Source organism: Bombina bombina, chromosome 6, assembly GCF_027579735.1.
Source record: "Bombina bombina isolate aBomBom1 chromosome 6, aBomBom1.pri, whole genome shotgun sequence".
Lineage (NCBI taxonomy): Eukaryota > Metazoa > Chordata > Amphibia > Anura > Bombinatoridae > Bombina > Bombina bombina.
In genome coordinates, this window is record NC_069504.1 from 499,479,030 (window position 1) to 499,505,004 (window position 25,975).

Here is a 25,975-nt window from a genome sequence, read left to right on the forward strand (position 1 = left end):
CGGAATCAACTGATCATAAAAAATAAATAATAATGATTGGCAATATTCAGTATAAAGTGGGCATATAATACCTTACTAACGGGATTGATAGAAACTCCATTACTGCCCAAATCAGAACTCCTTTTTGAAAGTGCATTGTTGCTAAATGAGATCGTTTAAACGAAATATATGTAAGGCTGATATATATATAACTGAAATGACTTTATAAAGGATAAATATAAATGATCGAAGTGATACCGCTATTATATATATCACCAGATGGATACATGATAATTTCACCATAGCTAGTGTAATTTAACTAAGGATGTAGTTCCACCTTTGTTATTTATGTACTAACTTGCAAATGTTGGGTCCAATACTTAGGGCGCACCATCAGAAAGCTCAGAAGGAGGTGGGGAGAACATTTTAGGAATATCTCTAAGAATAGCACTAAACATAGTGTATCCAGACCTCACAGGATGTGTAAATATCATGGTAAATGCAATTTTCATATAACCCCCCTTGAGAGCATCTCTCACGTCAGGGGGTCCAATAGATATACGAGACTCTGACAGAGGGAGACCTATTGGATCTTTAAATTTGGTAGCCTTTATCCGGGAGGATTAAATGAAAATCTGGACATGGCAGTGTTCTGATTTATGAAATATGAATTGTGATTGCCTCTTCTCTTTAGGATGAGTTAATGTTTTTGACAATCAAGCATGCAGATCATTAATATTGACAAGACACACCACACCTGTAACTAGCTAAGTATATCCATATTTAGTTTTATCAGCATCACAGACTGGTATAGCCTACTTCCTGATATGGTAGTCTCATTCACCCTAGTTAGGTCAGTAATGACATCCATTTCCTCATTCTTTTCTGTATATAACATTATTTAACATTTTATAGGATAATCGCCACCTACCAGCAATATGGAGTGCACAGTTCATTATAGCCCCTCATTCTTTAGCTACATGATTTCTTAATAATGAAATCGCTATTTATGTCAGGGTGCCAGGAATCAGACTGAGACGAGAAGTGCAAAAATAATCACACCTTTATTAATATTAGTCAAATAACAAGCCAGGAGTCAAAACCAGAGCTGGTAGTCAGACGAGCCAAGTCAGGAGCCAAAGCGAATAGTCAGACGAGCCGGAATCAGGAACAAGGAAAACAGCAGAGTCAGGAACAAGCCAGGGATCAGGAACCAGGCAGCCAGGTAATACACAGGAACTCTCAAAAACAGGTCTGAGACAACGCAAAGGCAAAGCATACTGAACAGAGGCCCTTTAAATAATAAGTGATGACATCACAATTCTGAGACTGCATCCTGTCTCACATGGATGATGCACACCAGTCTGGCCATAAAAAGAAGTGAAGGAATTGAGCAGCATCCCCCACAATGCACCAGAGTCAGGAAGAGAGGTGAGTAAAATGGCTGCCAGCAGCACATGGCAAACACAACAGGGAAAAAACACTGACAGTACCCTCCCCTCAACGACCCCTCCCCCACGGGAGGACAAAAGGCTTATTGGGGAAACGGGCATGGAAGGCACGGAGGAGGGGGGAGCATGAACATCAGAGGAAGGAACCCAAGAATGCTCCTCCGGACCGTAGCCTCTCCAGTGAACCAAATACTGTACACGGCCCCTGGACATACGAGAGTCAATAATGCTGCTGACCTCATACTCCTCATGGTTGTCAACAAAGATAGGACGGGGACGAGGCAACACAGTGCTAAACCGATTACAAACCAATGGTTTCAAGAGGGAGACATGAAAAACATTGGAGATGCGCATAGCAGGAGGAAGGTCAAGAGCGTAGGCCACAGGATTAACCCGTCTGAGTATTCGAAAAGGACCAACATAACGGGGAGCCAATTTATTGGAAGGCACATGAAGGTTCAAGTTGCGGGAGGACAGTCAAACTCTCTCACCAACCTGGTAGGAAGGTACAGGCAGACGCCTACGATCAGCCTGGAACTTTTGGCGCTGCATAGAACGATGAAGGCAATCCTGAATCTGCAGCCACGTGGAACGGAGTTGCCGGAGATGCTCCTCCAAAGCCGGAATACCCTGAGACATGAATGAATTGGGCAACAAAGATGGTTGAAACCCATAATTTGCCATGAATGGGGATATCTTGGAGGAAGCATTAATAGCACTATTACGAGCAAACTCTGCCCAAGGTAACAGTTCAGACCAATATTGTGGTGATCTGAGACATAGCAACGGAGGAACTGTTCCAGAGCTTGATTAGACCGTTCCGCAGCCCCATTGGATTGAGGGTGATATGCCGAGGAGAAGGAAAGCTGGATCCCCATTTGAGCACAAAAGGAACGCCAAAATCTGGAGACAAACTGGCTACCCCGGTCCGACACTATCTCCTTGGGTAACCCATGTAAACGGAAGACCTCCCGGGCAAAAATTGAAGCAAGCTCCTGAGCGGTAGGCAGCTTCATGAAGGGAATGCAATGTGACATTTTAGAAAAACGGTCAACCACCATAAGGTTAACAGTATTGCCATTGGAAACAGGGAGCTCGACAATGAAGTCCATGGAAAGATGTTTCCAAGGACGCTCACCATTAGCAATAGGTTGAAGAAGACCCACAGGAAGACGTCGAGGAGTCTTATTCTGTGCACAAACTGAGCAGGAGGCAACATATGCAGCAAGGGTTAAATTCATACCCCCTACAACCTCACCCCTGTTGTTTCTCAGTGGACGCTTTGATTTGCTTGTTTATGAGGAGTTGGGGTATGACCAGGAAAACCCTCCTGGGCTGGCCGGGCTCCTGGAACTCCCAGTCGGCCGCCCCACCACGGACACCCGCCTAACCCCTCTCAGACTGGCCAGGCTCCTGGAACTCATGGTCGGCCACAGGACAGCAGAACACCCGCTAAATTTACCCCTGGTCGCTCCAGCAGCCCTTTACCCCAGAACTCCACTCTTTTGGGGATTGTTAGGGAGGACAAGAGCTGTGGCAATTTTCAGAGGGGTGCTCCTTTGGGAACTGGGGGTTTTGGACACCCCTAACCCCATAACTTTAACGAACTGTAACTCCGGTCCCCAGTAACAAATCATGCTGATTTTTGAACTGTGGCATCTGGGGACCTAGAGCTTTAAAATGATACCCTGGAAGTGCCACCGCTCCACCGGGATCACCCGAAACCGCCACCCCTAAGTATTGGGATTATGTGAGACTGTGGCTCCTATGGAGGTGCCTGGCTGTCTGGAGGGGCGGGAATGGCGGGAAAATAGTGGGATTGTCCAGGGTCTTATCAAGATAAACTGACTGTATAAAAGGAGTGTGTGTTTTCAATAAAATCTGTTCCTGTCTAACCTGAATGCTAGTGTGTCTAGTTATTTGGGTTGGTTCCAGCTAAAATCACTTTCCTGGGCTACATAGCAGCCTGTTCCAGGCAGAGAAAGGATCTTCAGATAGAGCTATCCAGCCTGGGTAGCTGGAGTCTGCCACAGGGTGGGACCCTGAGTACTGGTGCTGTCAGGCATCAGGGGTGGCTACAGGCTATGGTCACTTGCCAGTTACATAGCTGCAGTCGGCAGGGAGGAAGCAGGACACCTTTTGGCGGAGCTACCCAGTCGGGGTAGCCGGGGGTATCCGTCACAGCCTCCATTCCTTAAGTGACAAAATTATGGCCAGTAATTCCCTGTCGCCAATTTCATAATTGCACTCCGCTGGAGACAATTTCTTAGAGAAGAAACTACACGGATGCAAGAAACCATCAGGCGTAGGACGTTGAGACAAGAGGGCACCTACTCCAGTCTCAGACGCATCGACCTCAAGAATGAAAGGCAGGACAGGGTTAGGATGAGCCAGAACTGGAGTGGCAGCAAAGGCAGTCTTAAGACTATCAAAGACCTTAATGGCAGTAGGTGACCAATGGCGTGGATCATTTTCTTTACGGGTCATGTCTGTGATAGGTTTGACCAAGGAAGAAAAGTTTTTAATAAACTTTCTATAGTAATTGGCGAACCCCAAAAAACGTTGAATAGACCGAAGACCAACTGGGCGAGGCCACTGCAGAACTGCAGATAACTTGTCAGGATCCATGGAGAACCCTGCAACGGAGATAACATAACCTAGGAAGGTTACTTGAGTCTGATGGAACTCACATTTCTCGAGTTTACAAAACAGTCCATTCTCACGTAGTCTCTGAAGAACCCATGTAACATCAGAACGATGAGCCTCAAGTGTGGGTGAGTGTATGAGGATGTCGTCTAAGTACACCACAACACACTATTGCAACATATCTCGTAGGACATCATTAATAAATTCCTGAAAAACAGCAGGAGCATTACATAGGCCAAAGGGCATTACAATATACTCATAATGCCCACTCCTGGTGTTATTATTATTATCATTTATTTGTATAGCGCCGCCAAATTCCGTAGCGCTGTTAAATGCTGTTTTCCATTCGTGGCCCTCCTTAATCCTAACGTGATTGTACGCTCCTCTCAAATCAAGTTTAGTAAAGACCGTAGCTCCCTTGAGGCTGTCAAAGAGTTCCGTAATAAGCGGAATAGGGTAAGCATTCTTAATGGTAAGACGATTAAGACCCCTATAATCGATACATGGTCTTAACTCGCCACCCTTTTTCTTCACAAAGAAGAAGCCAGCCCCTGCAGGAGAGCAGGATTTGCGGATGATCCCCCGTGACAGAGCATCGGCAACATACTCCTCCATAGCACAATTCTCTGCAACAGACAGAGGGTACACCCGGCCCCCGAGGAGGAATGGCTCTGGGTTGCAGGTCTATGCCACAATCGTAAGACCGGTGAGGAGGCGACGTACCAGCACGCACCTTGTCAAACACGTCTAGGAACTCTCGGTACTCCTCTGGCAATTGAGAAACCAAAGAAGTGCACAAGATTTTAACTGGTTTCCGAAGACAAGTGGAAATACATTTCAGGGACCACGACAAAATTTCGGACCTGCGCCAGTCGAGACTGGGATTGTGCTTTTGGAGCCAGGGATAACCCAGAACAACCGGAAAATGCGGAAAGTTTATCACCTGGAACTGGAGGGTTTCAAAATGGAGAGCCCCAACAGCCATGTACAATGGAGCAGTTTCGTGAGTAACGAGTGCAGGCTGAAGGGGCCTGCCATCAATGGCCTCAATAGCAAGCGGAACGGACCGAGGCAAAACAGGAATGGAGTGCTTTGATACAAAAGCACTGTCAATGAAATAGCCCGCAGCACCGTAGTCAACAAGAGTCTGGGTGACTATGGAGGAGTCCACCCAGGAAAGGACAACCGTGACCAAAGGTTTCTCCTTAAGCGGTTCTGGGGACGAGGATAAACCACCCTAGGTCTGCCCCTGACAGGACCTTAGGTGTGAGCGTTTTCTGGCCATCTAGGACAAGACTTCAAAAGGTGGCCCTGTAACCCACAATAGAGGCAGAGACCCTCCCTCCTCCTAAAAGCCCTCTCCGCTGCAGAGAGACGCGTGAATCCCAGCTGCATCGGCTCAGCAGTACCTGGTGACTCGGGACCAGGAGGCATGGGAGGAGAGGGAGGCATGGGTGGGAACGAATACGTAGGAGACAACGGAACAGGAGGCTTCCGCAAGCGCTCCTTGAAAGAGGGCCTCTCTCTGAGTCTGATGTCAATTAGGATCAAAAAAGACACCAATGACTCGAGATCCTCTGGTAAATCTCTGGCAGCAACTTCGTCTTTAATCGCATCAGAGAGCCCATGAAAGAAGGCGGCAACAAGGGCTTCATTGTTCCAACCTACCTCTGCGGCAAGCGTACGGAACTCAATCGCATACTGAGCAACAGATCTTGTACCTTGCTGAATGGACATGAGTCGTTTAGCAGCAGAGGAGGAGCGAGCCGGAACATCAAATATCCTTCGAAAAGAGGCAACAAATTCAGGGTAATTAGAAATCACAGGTTTATTAGTCTCCCACAAGGGATTAGCCCAGGCAAGAGCTGTGTCAGAGAGTAACGAGATGAGAAATCCCACCTTAGCTCTGTCAGAGGGAAACGCCTGAGGTAACATCTCAAAGTAAATTCCCACCTGGTTCAAAAACCCTCTGCACTGAATAGGATCGCCTCCATATCGCTGAGGTAGAGGTGCAGAACCGGACATGCTCCTGGTAGGACTAGGTGCAGCAGCGGAAACAGGAGCAGCCATAACTTGCTTTGGTCCAAATGTGCAGTGCGAGTCAGCAGGGTTTGCAGGGCTAGTGCAAATTGATCCAAGCGGTGATCCTGTTCATCCATCCTGGAAATGATGGCAGGTAAAGGTGGATTATTAGCACCATCAGGATTCATGGCCTTTGCGTAATGTCAGGGTGCCAGGAATCAGACTGAGACGAGAAGTGCAAAAATAATCACACCTTTATTAATAGCAAAAAATAATAAAAAGTCCACAAGCCAAATAACAAGCCAGGAGTCAAAACCAGAGCTGGTAGTCAGACGAGCCGAGTCAGGAGCCAAAACGAATAGTCAGACGAGTCGGAATCAGGAACAAGGAAAGCAGCAGAGTCAGGAACAAGCCAGGGATCAGAAACCAGGAAGGATGTCAGGCAGCCAGGTAAAACACAGGAACTCTCACAAACAGGTCTGAGACAACGCAAAGGCAAAGCATACTGAACAGAAGCCCTTTAAGTAATAAGTGATGACATCACAATTCTGAGACTGCATCCTGTCTCACATGGATGATGCACACCAGTCTGGCCATAAAAGGAAGTGCAGGAATTGAGCAGCATCCCCCACAATGCACCATAGTCAGGAAGAGAGGTGAGTAAAATGGCTGCCAGCAGCACATGGCAAACACAACAGGGAAAAAACCCTGACAATTTCTTCTGATTACAGAGAATATAGTCTAATTTAATATTGTTAGTTTCCTTCTAGAAAGTCATGATTGTCTGGTTAGGTCTTTTGGGTATAGGTACACAATAGTATCGTCACCATCTTTAGAAACATTCACATTATATTGTGTATCACATATCAATTTTATTAACTTGATATCAATGTAGTATATTCCTAGGTTAATTGATCACTATAAACTCTTATGATATAATAGTTGTAACTCCATTATCCCCCACATAGTATCAACTAATAGATCACAATTTTTATTTAAAACATTCACACTCAGAGCCTCATACACACTTTTATCTAATACAACCAATAGTAGTATAGCTTTACACAACCATCACATTCCCCTATATAGCATTTTATCATGTGCATTCCCCTTACGTAGTTATAACCAATAGATCACAATCCACATTTACACACATACATATTTATCACAATAAGTACCCCACACATATCTTTATTAAATATACTAACAGCGTTTTAGCTTCCCACGATCATCACATTGTATCCCAATTACATAGCAACCCATTATGAGCTCTTTTATAATTTCATTTTATCCCTTTATATAGCATTTTAAATATGTGCATTCCCTTCACACAGTCATAACTAATAGACCACTACCTACATATACACACATACTCACCCATCACAATTAGTGCCTTACACATATCTTTATTAAATATAACAAATAGGGTTATAGTTTCCCACAGTTGTCACACTTTATCCCTTTTACATAGCAAACCAATCATGTGCACTTTTACAATATCATTGTACCCACAAGTCTAAATATTTGATCACATCCTTGCCACATTATACCCTGTCATAGCGAGGATACCACACACCTTCTCGCCATCTAACCAATGGTGTTTCAACTTTCTCATTAGGAGGGCATTACACTCCCCCCACCCCATCTTCCAATCATGCTCCATTTGTCATTTCCACCTCACCACGCTGCACACTCCCCCTATCATCCTATCACGCATTGTATAACATCCCAACTTCATCACGCTGTTCACCAATTCAATACATCCTTAGTTAAAGGGACACTGTACCCAAAATTTTTCTTTCGTGATTCAGATTGAGCATGAAATTTTAAGCAACTTTCTAATTTACTCCTATTATCAAATTTTCTTCATTCTCTTGGTATCTTTATTTAAAATGCAAGAATGTAAGTTTAGATGCCGGCCCATTTTTGGTGAACAACCTGGGTTGTCCTTGCTGATTGGTGGATAAATTCATCCACCAATAAAAAAGTGCTGTCCAGAGTAATGAAACCAAATAAAAGCTTAGATGCCTTCTTTTTCAAATAATGATAGCAAGAGAACGAAGAAAAATTGATAATAGGAGTAAATTAGAAAGTTGCTTAAAATTGCATGCTCTATCTGAATTACAAAAGAAAAATTTTGGGTACAGTGTCCCTTTAACTAAGGATGTATTGAATTGGTGAACACCGTGATGAAGTTGGGATGTTATACAATGCGTGGGTTCAGTGTCCCTTTAAATTACACTAGCTAAGGCGACGTTATCACGTATCCATCTGGTGATATATATAATAGCGGTATCACTTCGATCATTTATATATTTCCTTTATAAAGTAATTTCAGTTATATATATCAGCCTTACATATATTTCTTTTAAACGATCTCATGCAGCAACAATACACTTTCTAAAAGGAGTTCTGATTTGGGCAGTAATGGAGTTTCTATCAATCCCGTTAGTAAGGTATTTATATGCCCACTTTATACTGAATATTACCAATCATTATAATTTATTTTTTATGATCAGTTGATTCCGGATAGCAACAATAATAATTCCACTAATTAACATGTTTTAGTTTTATCATTACACAATGTTAAGGCTTTGATTCATTCACAACTGATGAACAAATCTGGATACCTTTGAACATTGGACTCTTTCCATAGACCCTTGGATTAAAATTCAGCTAAGTCACCAACAAACTGTAGTATATGATTGCCGACCAGCAACTGTTTGCTTAGATTTAATCTCTTCTGTATATGCTTATATATTTCTGTATTTATTCCTGTGTATATAAGGTCCCATACCGACCACCTACTAGTATCATTAGTATATACCATCTACTGATCTATATAGACATATAACATTATTTCCAATAGGAATTGATCACTATATCATTAGTCACCTTGTAGCGCCCCCTAAGGTTGGACACCTAGGTGTTACCAACAGTTTTATCTAAGAGAATAGTTAGATCAGTCATCAAGGGATTCTCTCCCATGGTGGATTTCTCAGGAACATCTGTCTCAGGGCACATGCTTTCGGAGACCTTCCTGGGTGATCGTGACCACGGACGCTAGCTTGTTGGGCTGGGGAGCAGTCTGGAACTCATTAAAAGCACAGGACCTTTGGAATTGGGAGGAGTCTGCTCTTCCCATCAGCATCTTGGAGTTGAAGGAGATTTACAATGCTCTATTGGCTTGTTCTCAGCTGTCCTCAGCCCAGTTTATCAGGTTCCAGTCAGACAACATAACCTCTGTGGCTTACATCAATTACCAGGGAAAAACTCGGAGTTCCTTAGCCATGAAGAAGGTTACTCTGATTCTTCATTCGGCAGAGACACACAATTGCTCTCTATCTGCCATCCACATTCCAGGAGTAGCAGATTTTCTGAGCAGACAGACTTTTCATCCCGGGGAGTGGGACCTCCATCCGAAGGTGTTTTCCAGCTTAGTCCTCAAATGGGGGGTGCCGGAGTTAGATCTGATGGCGTCCCATCAAAACGCCAAGCTTCCAAGGTATGGTTCAAGGTCAAGAGATCCGCAGGCCGTTCTGATACATGCTCTGGCGGTTCCTTGGGTTTTCAGGTTGGCATACCTGTTTTCTCCATTTGATCTCCTTCCACGAGTCTTTGCTCATATCAAACAGGTGATTCTAATAGCCCCTGCGTGGCCTCACAGGATCTGGTTTGCAGACCCAGTGGAGATGTCATCTCTACTACCTTGGAGACTACCTCTGAGGAAGGACCTCCTGATTCAGGGTCCCTTCCTTCATCCAAATCTCGATTTTCTGAAGTTGACTGCTTGGAGATTGAACACTTAATTCTGTCTAAGCATGGTGTTTCTGAGTCGGTCATTGAGACCATGATTCAGGCTCACAAGCATGTTACTAGAAAGATTTACCATAAGATATGGTGTAAATATATTTATTGGTGTGAATCCAAAGGCTACTCTGGGAGTAAAATTAGAATTCCTAGAATTTTATCTTTTCTTCAGGAAGGCCTGGAGAAGGGATTGTCAGTCAGTACCCTGAAGGGTCAGATTTCTGCTTTATCAATTTTACTACATAAACATTTGGCGGATGTGCCAGATGTGCAATCTTTTTGTCAGGCCTTGGTCAAAATTAGGCCTGTCTTTAAGTCTGTTGCTCCTCCTTGAAACCTTAACCTTTTTCTTAAAGTTTCACAGTTGGCTCCGTTTGTGCCATCGCATTCCATAGACATTAAGTTATCTTGGAAGGTTTTGTTTCTTGTTGCTATCTCTTCTGCTCGAAGAGTCTCGGAACTCATACATATATAGACATATATAGACAATCTGGTTTTGTATAGTGAAATTTTGTTTCGAAATTATTCATCCAGACAAAGTGTATACAGAGAGTTTTAGATTTATAAAATTATAAAATGTACTGTGTTTATCCAAACACAGTACATTCTATAATATGTAGTTAAAAAAAGCATCACTGGACATTTTGGAAAGGCCGTCACCATTACTGTAGAGGAAAACAAAATTTAAGCTTACCTGATAAATGTATTTATTTCCAGATATGGAGAGTCCACAACGTGATCAATTACTAGTGGGAACCAATAGTTGCAGCCTTGCAAATCTGTTCCACAGAAGCTTCATTTTGAAAGCCCAAGAAGAGGGGACAGCCCTAGAGGAATGAGCTGTAATTCTTTCAGGAGGCTGCTGACCAGCAGTCTCATAAACAAAACGAACACTACTTCTCAACCAGAGAGAAAGAGAAGTAGCAGTAGCTTTCTGACCCTTACGCTTTCCTGAGAAACAAACAAACAGGGCAGAAGACTGACAAAAATCCTAAGTCGCCTGTAGGTAGTATTTTAGAGCACACACAACATCCAAGTTGTGCAACAGACGTTCCTTATGAGAAGATGGATTGGGACAGAAAGAAGGAACAACAATTTCCTGATTAATTTTTCTATCCAAAACCACTTTAGGGAGAAATCCCAACTTAGTATGCAGGACCGCTTTATCCGCATGAAAGATAAGATAAAGCGAATCACACTGCAAAGTCGAGAACTCTGAAACTCTTCCAGCAGAGGAGAAAGCAATAACAAACAAAACCTTCCAAGATAACAACTTAATATCAATGGAATGTATTGCCTCAAACAGAGCCTGCTGCAAAAATTTAAGAACAAGGATAAGGCTCCAAAGAGGAGCAACAGGTTTAAACACAGGCCTGATTCTGACTAGGGCCTGACAAAAAGATTGAACATCTGGCACATCATCCAGACACTTGTGCTACAAAATAGATAAAGCAGAAATCTGACCTTTCAGAGAACTGACAAACAATCCTTTCTCCAGACCTACCTGGAGAAAAGACAAAATTCTAGGAATACTGATGATACTCCAAGAGTAGCCCTTTGACTTACACCAAAAAGGTATTTACGCCATACCTTATGGTAAATCTTGTGAGTAACAGGCTTGCGAGCCTGGATCATGGTCACAATGACCGATTCAGAAAAACCATGCTTAGACAGAACTAAGCGTTCAATCTCCAAGCAGTCATCTTCAGAGAAACGAGATTAGGATGGAGGAATGGACCTCCAAGGTAGCAGAGATGACATCTTCACTAAATCTGCATATCAGATCCTATGAGGTCATGCAGAAGCTATTAGAATAACCGACGCTCTCTCCTGTTTGATACGATCAATGATTCGTGGAAAGAGTGCAAACGGAAGAAACAGGAATGCTAGACCGGAATCCCAAAGAACCACCAGAGCATCTATCAGAGCGGCCTGCGAATCTCTTGACCTTGAACCGTCAGGCACCCCGCATTTGAGGGTTAACCTAGAGAACACCTCCGGATGGAGAGCCCACTCCCCGGGATGAAATGTCTTTCTGCTCAGGAAATCCGCATCCCAGTTGTCCACCCCTGGAATGTGGATGTCAGACAGACAACAATTGTGAGCTTCCGCCCACTGAATAATCTATGCCACCTCCTTCATAGCTAAGGAACTTCGAGTTCCTCCATGGTGGTTGATGTAAGCCACTGAGGTGATAATATCCGACTGGAACCTGATAAACTGGGCTAAGGACAACTGAAGCCAAGCCATCAGAGCATTGTATATCGCTCTCAACTCCAAGATGTCTATGGGGAGAGCACACTCTTCCCGAGTCCATAGTCCCTGCGCCTTTAACGAGTCCCAGATTGTTCCCCAGCCTAGCAGGCAGGCGTCGATGGTCACAAGCACCAAGAAAGGTCTCCAGAAGCATGTGTCCTGAGACAGATGCTCCTGAGAAAACCACCACGGGGGAGAGTCTCTAGTCGACTGGTCTAGATCTATCCTCCGAGACAGATCTGAATGGACTCCGTTCCATTGTCTGAGCATGCAAAAATGCAGAGCTGTCAAATGGAATCAAGCAAAGGCAATGATGTCCATGAAAGCGACGATCAGACTAATTACTCCTATACATAGAGCTACTGATGGCCGAACAGTAGACTGTAAAGAGAGACAAGAGGAGAGAATTTTGGATTTTCTGACCTCCGTCAGAAAAATGTTCATAGATAGGGAACTATCTAGCTTGTACCTGAAACAAGAGAACTCTTTTCCAGATTCACTTTCCATCCGTAGGAACGTAAAAAAAAAAAAACAACAAGAGCTAAAAACTGAAAGTGTTAGTCTAGAAAGACAATTCTCAGGAACTTGTGACCTGTGGATGGGAACATGAAGATACGTATCCTTCAGGACTATGGTCGACATGAACTGACCCTCTTGGACCAAAGGAAGAAAGGAACGAATGGTTTCCATTTTGAAGGACAATACTCTGAAAACTTGACACTTCAAGTCTAGAATGGGTCAAAAAGTTCCCTCTTTTTTTGGGAACCACAAACAGATTTGAATAGAACCCTAGGCCCTGTTCCATAACTGGAACTATCACTCCCAGGGAGGAAAGGTCCTGAACGCAGTGCAAGAAAGCGTCTCTTTTATCTGGTTTGCAGATAATCTTGAGAGGAGGAATCTGCCCCTGGAAGGAAAAGTCTTGAATTCTATCATGTAACTGGAATATCTCGTATACAAGCCTGATAAAACAGGTAAAGTCTGCCCCCCACTTGATCTGATCCTGTACCGGGGCAAGCCCTTCATGCTGACTTAGACTCAGCTGCAGGTTTCTTTAATTGCTTCCCCTTGTTCCAAGACTGATTGGGTTTCCAAGAAGACTTGGACAGTTCCTTCTTGGAAGAGGAAGACTTCCTTGCATGGTAGCATAAGAAATAACGGAATTGGCTAGATTGAGAGCCTTAATCCTGTCTTGGATCTCCTCCAAAAGAGTCTCAACCAAAATTGATTCAGACAAGGCGTCGCACCAATAAGATGCCGCACTTGACACGGAGGCAATACAAACTGCAGGTTGCCATTGAAGACCTTGATGAACATACATCTTCTTCAAATAAGATGTATGTGGTTGTAGAGAACTGTGCCTAGATTTATATATATATATTCAGTCTACACTATAAAAGACCCCCTAACTGGATCTTGGATTTAAAGTACAGAAAAGGGGAATAGGAGCGTCAAAATTGGCTAAAGTATATATAAAACAGGATAAATCAGGAACAAAGCTTACTGAAAAGGAGGGTGATATTGACAATGGTATATCTAATAATGTATAATATATAATATAACACCTACAGTTGGTTTTTCTATATAGGCAAATAAGTATAGAAACTGGTAGTTTTAAAATGCTTAAAACAATTTATTTATATTAAAAATGTATATAACGGGGGCGTGTCCAAGCCGCAGACATGGAGGGATGCACTTCAAGGAAGCTCCTCAACTAATTTAATAATCTGCTACCTATCTCTTCCATTATGCCCCATCTAGCTACATAATCTATGATATTCCTTTGGAAGAAGTCACGGAGCTAACTAAACTCAATATCATCATTTCCCTACAAGCAGAAAACTTACTCTGGCCTGTCTGAGAAAACTGCGGCCTAACACCATCGGCTCATCATATCCCCCTGGTTAGCCCACTGATCGTGTAAAGCTGTTCCACTTTGTTACACTGCTTAATCCTATCCGAACATTCTACTTAAATATGGCAGAGGATCTCTACTTACAGATCCAGTCCCTATTCAAGTACCTGGAGCTGCAGATGCTTCGGAACTTTGACGATTTCTGCTATGCAGTGGAAGCGCCACGGGACAAGGGAGACCTAGGCATATTGAGCGGAACCAGAGTGAGGGATACAATGTAGGGTGGCATTTCCATCCCTCCAATTACACCTGTTACTATACCCCATGCAGCGCATGGACGTGAGCTAATTATATTATTACCGCTCTAAACACAAACACGCTTGATTTTATGGATATATTGTACTCTGTTTATGCATGCAGTGGTCTCTAGCTTCCTATATGTCTAAACTTGATTCTTTTACAGGGTCTGTGATATCATATGAGCTCCTTCCTATACTCATAGCATTGATCCTGAATCAGTGAACCTATACACTCTATAACATATTTACTAAGTATAAATACTGCCTTCATCATATATATATGTTGATATACTCCCACTGTCGTTTGTTAATAACAACTGTTTATGGTAACTGGAAATGTTTCATTAGAATGCTGAGATTAAGTACAAGGACCATAATATGACCTATCCACATTACTCTATCTTAGGGGTCCACCATCTGCTGTTTAATTTTCAATATATTGAAGGAATTAATGTTACACAACTCTACATGAAACTCATTTGAGTCAATCTATCTTCTGTTATATTTGACATAGAGCATCTGTAGTAGCCAAATGTTTTTCCTACCTCTAGAGACAATTTTACTGGCTGACATTCAGTTTACCACTACATAGTATAGCCCTCAATTATGTAATATCACATACTCCTGCACCCTATTACCATATACCATACAGTTGCCCATTCCTCATTATAAATTCTGCTCATAGTTATCCCCACAGAGCGATCTCTTTTCGAGCGCCTTTAAAAATATTCCCCTCCCTATCCCTTATTTGAGGTCCTTTGAGTCTTCCACCAAAGATAGGAGCTTATCTTTAGACTTTCATAATCCACCTTCTGATCTTGACTGTAAGCCATATTTAAAATCTTACCAGCTCATGTTATATCAACATAACCCTGGACACGCCCCCCCCCCCTCAATACTAAAGCAGCTCTTGTCTGCTACCTACCCCTTATGTTTTTCTTTTCATACTACTTCACACTAAACTTTCCCCTATTAAAAAATGAGATTTCTTCTTACTAAGTTCATTCACATATTCATTGGTGGAGTTGCAAGATGACCAACAGATAAGTGTCCAGAAAATTTATAATTCAGTCGCTTCCATGATAAACCTACAAATAGGTTCTATTATCTATTGTCTATGTCATCCACCCTCATATTTGATGTACTCTGTAAATTATTTGTTGATGTTAATGAACATTATTCAATCTGTTGTATTTGTCAACAATCTTAATAAAAATTGTATTAAAAAAAAAACAAAAAAAACTTTTTTTTTTATAATAAAAAAGAGTGACTCAGGAATGGTCGCTCTCACATATTAAGTCAGGTCAAAAAATGTTCAGATAATATGCAATACAATTGGATTCAATGTTATAGAAATACATATAATACAATTGGTATACAATGTAATAGATATAAAGTGCAAATAATGAATAAACTAATAGAAGAGACAATCTCAGAGGTCTAAATAGAGCAATGTCTGGATAGATCTCCGGTAAGGATACCATTTGGTTACCTATACAAACGTGTACACGTGCAATAAAAGGTGGTAAACTGTGGAAAATACAGTCAAAAAATGGGGAAAAATTGCAAATAATGTATAAAAATCTAAAATTCAAATTTAAAAATCATATTGTTAAAAATATGTGAAAAAATATATTATATTAAAGTGTCCAAATCAAAAATAAGAAAAAATCCAAAGGTATAACTCCAATGATAATATGTATATAATACCCCCAAAAATATATAAATATGTGTATGTGTCCAGTGGTATTATAGTACTGATGATATAATCCAAGTGTCCAAATAAGTGTGTATACTATTAGTAGTGATTCCTGTGTCCAAACTCGATATCCAAGAAGTCCCGCTGCTGGGATAATAACTAGTAAAAACAATACAATCCTAAAAAAGAAAGAAAAAAGAAAAACCAGTGTACAAAATGCCGTTTAGAGGCTATTGTTGTTGCACTCACCCAAATAAACAATCCTGAGAGAAATAGAAAGCCTCACAAATCCTGGTGGGGATACTGGTCTACGCGTTTCAGCCCTTATATAGGGCCTTTTTCAAGACATAATGAGGCTTCATAAAACTTAGACTTATAAATGGTATCTTCTCCAATCAAATCCTAACTGAAAGTAAGGTCCGCCTTTGTTATTGGCGCCAAATTTCTCGGTAAAACGTCACTTCCAGTTTTTAGTGACGTCTCTTCCAGTTTTTACCACTTCCGGTTTGCTATTTAGCATGGAATCCATTTTGAGTAAGGGAATACTTCCATTATTACCCAGCTAACTATGGGCAAACCAGTTTCTTATTTTATTAACGTTGTTTACACTTAGAATTTCTTATTGTCTCAATTTAGAGCTATGATTTGGGACAAAAAAGTGATTTTAGCTAACTGTTGGCCAGATTATGAGCGGCTCGGTAATAACTTGCAAATTATTTCCACCGCTCCCCTTTAATAGCACTGCTGTTACAGGTTTTCCAAAAACCTGCATTAGCGGGCAATATGGCAGCGTTGAGCTCCATACCGCACAGAAATACCAGCGCTGCTTTGAGATGGTTTTACGTGCTCGTGTACGATTTCCCCATAGACATCAATGGGGAGGGCCAGCTAAAAAAAGCCTAACACCTGCAATAAAGGAGCGTAAAGATCCGTAACGCAGCCCAATTGATTCCTATGGGGAAAGAAAATTTATGTTTAAACCTAACACCCTAACATAAACCCCGAAACAGCCAATAGAATGCAAGCTCAATCCTATTGGCTGATTGCATCAGCCAATAGGATTTTTTACCCTTTAATTCCGATTGGCTGATAGAATTCTATCAGTCAATCAGAATTCAAGGGACGCCATCTTGGATGACGTCATTTAAAGGAAACTTCATTCTTCAAGATCAAGCGAAAGAAGAGGGTGCTCCACGCCGGATGTCTTGAAGATGGAGCCGCTCTGCGTCGGAAGGATGAAGATAGAAGATGCCGTCTGGATGAAGACTTCTGCCCGCCTGGAGGACGACTTCTCGCCGCTTGGATGAAGACTTCTCCCGGCTTCGTTGAGGACTTCTGCCCGCTTGGATGAAGACTTCTCCCGGCTGGATGAGGATGGATGTCCGGTCTTCAAAAACTGTAAGTGGATCTTCGGGGATTAGTGTTAGGTTTTTTTAAGGGTTTATTGGGTGGGTTTTATTTTTAGATCAGGGACTTTGGGCAACGTTAATAAAATAAGAAACTGGTTTGCCCATAGTTAGCTGTGTAATAATGGAAGCATTCCCTTACTCAAAATGGATTCCACGCTAAATAGCAAACCGGAAGTGGTAAAACCGGAAGTGACGTCACTAAAAACCGGAAGTGACGTTTTACCGTGAAATTTGGCACCAATAACAAAGGCGGACCTTCCTTTCAGATAGGATTTGATTGGAGAAGATACCATTTTTAAGTCTAAGTTTTCTGAAGCCTCATTATGTCTTGAAAAAGGCCCTATATAAGGGCTGAAATGCGTCAACCAGTATCCCCACCAGGATTTGTGAGGCTTTCTATTTCTCTCAGGATCGTTTATTTGGGTGAGTGCAACAACAATAGCCTCTACCTATAAACAGCATTTTGTACACTGTTTTTTTCTTTTTCTTTCTTTTTTAGGATTGTTTATTACTAGTTACTATCCCAGCAGTGGGACTTCTTGGATATCGAGTTTGGACACAGGAATCACTACTAATAGTATACACACTTATTTTTACATTTGGATTATATCATCAGTACTATAATACCACTAGACACATACGCATATTTATTTATATATTTTTTGGGGTATTATATACATATTATCATTGGAGTTATACCTTTGGATTTTTTCTTATTTTTGATTTGGACACTTTAAAATAATATATTTTTTCACATTTTCTCACATATATTTTTTTACACCTTTTATTGCACGTGTACACGTTTGTATAGGTAACCAACCCGTATCCTTACCGGAGATCTATCCAGACATTGCACTATTTCAGAGCTTTCCAAACTTTTCATGTTGGTGACACACTTTTTAGACCTACATCATTTCGCGACACAGTAATTAAATCAGTTGTACTAGCAAACAGGAGGTTAAACTAACTTGTTTTAAGAGATACAGACACATACATAAATTATATAATAATGAAATTTACAAGTAACAGTATGTATGTGCAAGAATTAAAAAAAAAATTAACACCACCAATAGCTACTTACTATTTTAATAGGATGTATGAGGTTGATGGAATGAACACAGTTTCTGAATATTTGGTGGAATATTAGATAAAGACACTCGCATTTCATCATTAAGCATTTTTAAAGTTTCCACTTCCTATCCATATAGCAGGAGCAGCAATGCACTACTGGGAGCTAGTTAGTTGCAAAAAAAAACACACACTGACTTCCGACTTCAGCTCAGCGTTTAAGCTGCCGCCCTCAGAGCTCGGTGAGTCCGATTGACTATTGCCCGCGCTGCAAACACATTGCTGTCTCGCTCAATGACTACACATGCAGCCACGAGCCAATTAAGGAGACTACACGTGCAGTCAGGAGCCAATGTGCCGCCCAAGCCGCCAATAGGAATAGTTTCAGTTCCCACTGAGCTGCGCCAATTGGTTAAGATGATCTGTGACCCACAAGGTATCAATCACGTGTCAACCATGTGATATGCGTAGCAGGCAGGCGGAAAGTCAGAAACCCAAAAAATAAATAAATTTAAAAAAAATTGTGCTGAAGCAGGGACACACCAAAACACTCCTGCCGACACACTAGTGTGTCCCGACACACAGTTTGGAAAGCACTGCACTATTTAGACCTCTGAGATTGTCTCTTCTATTAGTGTATTCATTATTTGCACTTTATATCAATTACATTGTATACCAATTGTATTATATGTATTTCTATAACATTGAATCCGATTGTATAGCATTTTATCTGAACAGTTTTTGACCTGATGTGAGAGCAACCATTACTCTTTTTTATTATAATTTTTTTTATTATAATTTTTTTTATATGTTTTTAATATAAATAAATAGTTTTAAGCATTTTAAAACTACCAGTATCTATAATTATTTGCCTATATAGAAAGACAAACTGTAGGTGTTATATTATATATTATACATTATTAGATATACCATTGTCAAAATCACCCTCCTTTTCAGTCATCTTCTTCAAATAAGCCTCCAGCTTTTTGTCCATGGGATCCTTAAAAGAGCAGCTATACTCTACAGGGATTGTAGTTCTCTTAGTCAGAGTAGAAATAGCCCCTTCTACTTTAAGCACCGTGCGCCATGAATCTTTAATGGAGTCAGCGACAGGAAACATCCTTTTAAGGACAGGAGACGGGGAGAAAGGAATCCCTGGCTTCTCCAATTCCCGTGAACAAGCTTAAACCTGAAGTTTATTTCTTCAGTATCAGATAAAGGAATTATACTGTCCGAATCTGAGATCTCACCCTCAGAGGCTACCGACATATGCTCCTCATCAGACCTATGAGGGAGAGCAACCTGAGTAGCGGAAGGAGAAGAAACCTTACTATCTGAATCTCTAAATTTCCTCTTGCGTTTTCCCGTTAACAAAGGGAAAGCAGATAATGCCGCAGATACCGCAGAAGATTCCTGAGCAACAATTTCTGTAGGCAAATAAACTCCTCCAGGAGGCAGATAGGAACTGCAGGGCACTGCATGTGACGCCATAGAGGCTTGGGACGTTTGAGGAGAAAGCTGTAACATTGCCTGAACAGCATCATCCGGAGAGACATTTTGGCTCAGTGGGCAAAAATCTAATTAAACACTCTATAGTTCTAGCTAAACAAGAATCACATAATTGCATGGGCAAAACAATGTGTGCCTCCAAACATAGTAAACATCTGTCACAAGAAACATTATTCTGATCCATGTTTCACGAGTACAGAAAAGATTCCCACAATAAATTGATTGAAAAACAAAATAATAAAAATGACTGTCACTTTAAATCTTTTATTCCCCAGAGCGCTAACCACGCTAAATAGACAGAGAAAAATTATTACAAAAAAGTTTTACACCTCTGAGGTGCTCCTACCGTAACCCACAGGAGAATATCAGATAAATTTAACAATGTTAACCAGAATTCTTCTTCAGCGCAGAGGAAGACTTTGCTAATCGTTGCCGACAACGGAGAATGAGGGAAAGCTGTGACGCTGCTCCCCTCCGATACTACACAGAGAGCCAGAAGTCACATAATCCTCAGAGAAGGATAACTGCCACACACTAAAAGTGTGTGTTCCCTATCTCTGACAGAAGACCGGACGCCTTCCGGTACCGGCTAACTGAAATAACAAACAAAAATAAACACAGTAAAAACCACTTCAATATTTTACACAGTATGCACTAAAACAGCATGACTCATAAGCCACAGAGGATTAAATGTTCCATTTATAAATAAAATGGAAAAAATGAACCCCTAGTCTCACATCAGTGCCTGCACCCTGCTCATGTAATAATCCAGCCTAATGGATCATATTAAAAGTGTCCCAATAATACTGCAGCTGAAATCTTTTTAAAGTGCAAGTCTTCAGTACCTAGAAGACAAAAAGCACTTACATGCAGTCTAGCTGTCCGGCAGGGAGACATCTCACAAGGCGTGAAAGGACACATACTCCTTACAGAGACCTGTAGAATAAAGAAAGAACAGAGTAACCAACTCTGGCTTTCTATACCTAGGGCAGCAATATGTTAGGAAACAAAGGAAGCACAACCTTACAACTTACTAACTGCTTAAAAGCCACTACTACTCTACTGCAGGGATTGACATGGACACAGCTAAATCCCTTGTTTGCAGGGAAAAATATCCAAAAAGGAAATTAATTTCTTCAGACACCAAACTTCACCTCCTCCATTGACAGAGGCAAAGAGAAGGACTGGGGATTATGGGTAGGGGAGTGACATTTAAAACAGCTTTGCTGTGGTGCTCTTTACCTCCTCCTCCTGGCCAGGAGTGATATTCCCACTAGTAATTGATGACTTTGTGGACTCTCCATATCTTAGGAAAGAAATAGTTTTTTCAGCATACCTGCCACTACTACGCCCTTCTAAAGTAAGTCCAGTGTATACAGTACACACATATACATATACACACACATATACATATAGATACACACACACACACATACATATACACTAACAAATACATTTACACACATATAGAAATACACAGACACACATATACATACATATAGATATGTACACAAACACACACACATATATATACACGTATACAGATATATATATATATATATATATATATATATATATACACACACACAGGGTTATATATAGTAGTGTATTACCAGTCAGGAGCAGTAGTGTATCAGCAGCTCAGGAGCAGTAGTGTATAAACAGCTCAGGAGCAGTAGTGAATAAGCAGCTCAGAAGCAGTAGTGTATGAGCAGCTCAGGAGCAGTAGTGTATCAGCAGCTCAGGGGCAGTAGTGTATCAGCAGCACAGGAGCAGTAGTGTATCAGCAGCTCAGGAGCAGTAGTGTATCAGCAGCTCAGGAGCAGTAGTGTATTAGCAGCTCAGGAGCAGTAGTGTATCAGCAGCTCAGGAGCAATAGTGTATCAGCAGCTCAGGAGCAGTAGTGTATCAGCAGCTCAGGAGCAGTAGTGTATCAGCAGCTCAGGAGCAGTAGTGTATCAGCAGCTCATGAGCAGTAGTGTATCAGCAGCTCATGAGCAGCAGTGTATCAGGCGCTCAGGGGCAGTAGTGTATCAGCAGCTCAGGGGCAGTAGCGTATCAGCAGCTCAGGAGCAGTAGTGTATGAGCAGCTCAGGAGCAGTAGTATATCAGCAGCTCAGGAGCAGTAGCATATCAGCAGCTCAGGAGCAGTAGTGTATTAGCAGCTCAGGAGCAGTAGTGTATCAGCAGCTCAGGAGCAGTAGTGTATCAGCAGCTCAGGAGCAGTAGTGTATCAGCAGCTCAGGAGCAGTAGTGTATCAGCAGCTCAGGAGCAGCAGTGTATCAGCAGCACAGGAGCAGTAGCGTATCAGCAGCTCAGGAGCAGCAGTGTATCAGCAGCACAGGAGCAGTAGCGTATCAGCAGCACAGGAGCAGTAGCGTATCAGCAGCTCAGGAGCAGTAGTGTATCAGCAGCTCAGTAGCAGTAGTGTATGAGCAGCTCAGGAGTAGTAGTGTAACAGCAGCTCAGGAGCAGTAGTGTATCAGCAGCTCAGGAGCAGTAGTGTATCAGCAGCTCAGAAGCAGTAGTGTATGAGCAGCTCAGGAGCAGTAGTGTATCAGAAGCTCAGAACAGTAGTGTATGAGCAGCTCAGGAGCAGTAGTGTATCAGCAGCTCAGGAGCAGTAGTGTATCAGCAGCTCAGGAGCAGTAGTGTATCAGTAGCTCAGGAGCAGTAGTGTATCAGCAGCTCAGTAGCAGTAGTGTATGAGCAGCTCAGGAGCAGTAGTGTATGAGCAGCTCAGGAGCAGTAGTGTATGAGCAGCTCAGGAGCAGTAGTGTATCAGCAGCTCAGGAGCAGTAGCGTATCAGCAGCTCAGGAGCAGTAGCGTATCAGCAGCTCAGGAGCAGTAGTGTATCAGCAGCTCAGGAGCAGTAGTGTATGAGCAGCTCAGGAGCAGTAGTATATCAGCAGCTCAGGAGCAGTAGCGTATCAGCAGCTCAGGAGCAGTAGTGTATGAGCAGCTCAGGGGCAGTAGCGTATCAGCAGCTCAGGAGCAGTAGTGTATCAGCAGCTCAGGACCAGTAGTGTATCAGCAGCTCAGGACCAGTAGTGTATCAGCAGCTCAGGAGCAGTGGTGTATCAGCAGCTCAGGAGCAGTAGTGTATCAGCAGCTCAGGAGCAGTAGTGTATCAGCAGCTCAGGAACAGTAGTGTATCAGCAGCTCAGGAGCAGTAGTGTATCAGCAGCTCAGGAGCAGTAGTGTATCAGCAGCTCAGGAACAGTAGTGTATCAGCAGCTCAGGACCAGTAGTGTATCAGCAGCTCAGGAGCAGTAGCGTATGAGCAGCTCAGGAGCAGTAGCGTATCAGCAGCTCAGGAGCAGTTGCGTATCAGCAGCTCAGGAGCAGTGGTGTATCAGCAGCTCAGGAGCAGTAGTGTATCAGCAGCTCAGGAGCAGTAGTGTATCAGCAGCTCAGGAGCAGTAGTGTATGAGCAGCTCAGGAGCAGTAGTGTATCAGCAGCTCAGGAGCAGTAGTGTATGAGCAGCTCAGGAGCAGTAGTGTATCAGCAGCTCAGGGGCAGTAGCGTATCAGCAGCTCAGGAGCAGTAGTGTATGAGCAGCTCAGGAGCAGTAGTGTATCAGCAGCTCAGGAGCAGTAGTGTATGAGCAGCTCAGGAGCAGTAGTGTATCAGCAGCTCAGGGGCAGTAGCGTATCAGCAGCTCAGGAGCAGTAGTGTATGAGCAGCTCAGGAGCAGTAGTGTATCAGCAGCTCAGGAACAGTAGTGTATTAGCAGCTCAGGAGCAGTAGTGTATCAGCAGCTCAGGAGCAGTAGTGTATCAGCAGCTCAGGAGCAGTAGTGTATCAGCAGCTCAGGAGCAGCAGTGTATCAGCAGCACAGGAGCAGTAGCGTATCAGCAGCTCAGGAGCAGCAGTGTATCAGCAGCACAGGAGCAGTAGCGTATCAGCAGCTCAGGAGCAGTAGTGTATAAACAGCTCAGGAGCAGTAGTGAATAAGCAGCTCAGAAGCAGTAGTGTATGAGCAGCTCAGGAGCAGTAGTGTATCAGCAGCTCAGGGGCAGTAGTGTATCAGCAGCACAGGAGCAGTAGTGTATCAGCAGCTCAGGAGCAGTAGTGTATCAGCAGCTCAGGAGCAGTAGTGTATTAGCAGCTCAGGAGCAGTAGTGTATCAGCAGCTCAGGAGCAATAGTGTATCAGCAGCTCAGGAGCAGTAGTGTATCAGCAGCTCAGGAGCAGTAGTGTATCAGCAGCTCAGGAGCAGTAGTGTATCAGCAGCTCATGAGCAGTAGTGTATCAGCAGCTCATGAGCAGCAGTGTATCAGGCGCTCAGGGGCAGTAGTGTATCAGCAGCTCAGGGGCAGTAGCGTATCAGCAGCTCAGGAGCAGTAGTGTATGAGCAGCTCAGGAGCAGTAGTATATCAGCAGCTCAGGAGCAGTAGCATATCAGCAGCTCAGGAGCAGTAGTGTATTAGCAGCTCAGGAGCAGTAGTGTATCAGCAGCTCAGGAGCAGTAGTGTATCAGCAGCTCAGGAGCAGTAGTGTATCAGCAGCTCAGGAGCAGTAGTGTATCAGCAGCTCAGGAGCAGCAGTGTATCAGCAGCACAGGAGCAGTAGCGTATCAGCAGCTCAGGAGCAGCAGTGTATCAGCAGCACAGGAGCAGTAGCGTATCAGCAGCACAGGAGCAGTAGCGTATCAGCAGCTCAGGAGCAGTAGTGTATCAGCAGCTCAGTAGCAGTAGTGTATGAGCAGCTCAGGAGTAGTAGTGTAACAGCAGCTCAGGAGCAGTAGTGTATCAGCAGCTCAGGAGCAGTAGTGTATCAGCAGCTCAGAAGCAGTAGTGTATGAGCAGCTCAGGAGCAGTAGTATATCAGCAGCTCAGGAGCAGTAGCATATCAGCAGCTCAGGAGCAGTAGTGTATTAGCAGCTCAGGAGCAGTAGTGTATCAGCAGCTCAGGGGCAGTAGTGTATCAGCAGCTCAGGAGCAGTAGTGTATCAGCAGCTCAGGAGCAGTAGCGTATCAGCAGCTCAGGAGCAGTAGTGTATCAGCAGCTCAGAAGCAGTAGTGTATCAGCAGCTCAGGAGCAGTAGTGTATCAGCAGCTCAGGAACAGTAGTGTATCAGCAGCTCAGGAGCAGTAGTGTATCAGCAGCTCAGGAGCAGTAGTGTATCAGCAGCTCAGGAACAGTAGTGTATCAGCAGCTCAGGACCAGTAGTGTATCAGCAGCTCAGGAGCAGTAGCGTATGAGCAGCTCAGGAGCAGTAGCGTATCAGCAGCTCAGGAGCAGTTGCGTATCAGCAGCTCAGGAGCAGTGGTGTATCAGCAGCTCAGGAGCAGTAGTGTATCAGCAGCTCAGGAGCAGTAGTGTATCAGCAGCTCAGGAGCAGTAGTGTATGAGCAGCTCAGGAGCAGTAGTGTATCAGCAGCTCAGGAGCAGTAGTGTATGAGCAGCTCAGGAGCAGTAGTGTATCAGCAGCTCAGGGGCAGTAGCGTATCAGCAGCTCAGGAGCAGTAGTGTATGAGCAGCTCAGGAGCAGTAGTGTATCAGCAGCTCAGGAGCAGTAGTGTATGAGCAGCTCAGGAGCAGTAGTGTATCAGCAGCTCAGGGGCAGTAGCGTATCAGCAGCTCAGGAGCAGTAGTGTATGAGCAGCTCAGGAGCAGTAGTGTATCAGCAGCTCAGGAACAGTAGTGTATTAGCAGCTCAGGAGCAGTAGTGTATCAGCAGCTCAGGAGCAGTAGTGTATCAGCAGCTCAGGAGCAGTAGTGTATCAGCAGCTCAGGAGCAGCAGTGTATCAGCAGCACAGGAGCAGTAGCGTATCAGCAGCTCAGGAGCAGCAGTGTATCAGCAGCACAGGAGCAGTAGCGTATCAGCAGCTCAGGAGCAGTAGTGTATAAACAGCTCAGGAGCAGTAGTGAATAAGCAGCTCAGAAGCAGTAGTGTATGAGCAGCTCAGGAGCAGTAGTGTATCAGCAGCTCAGGGGCAGTAGTGTATCAGCAGCTCAGGAG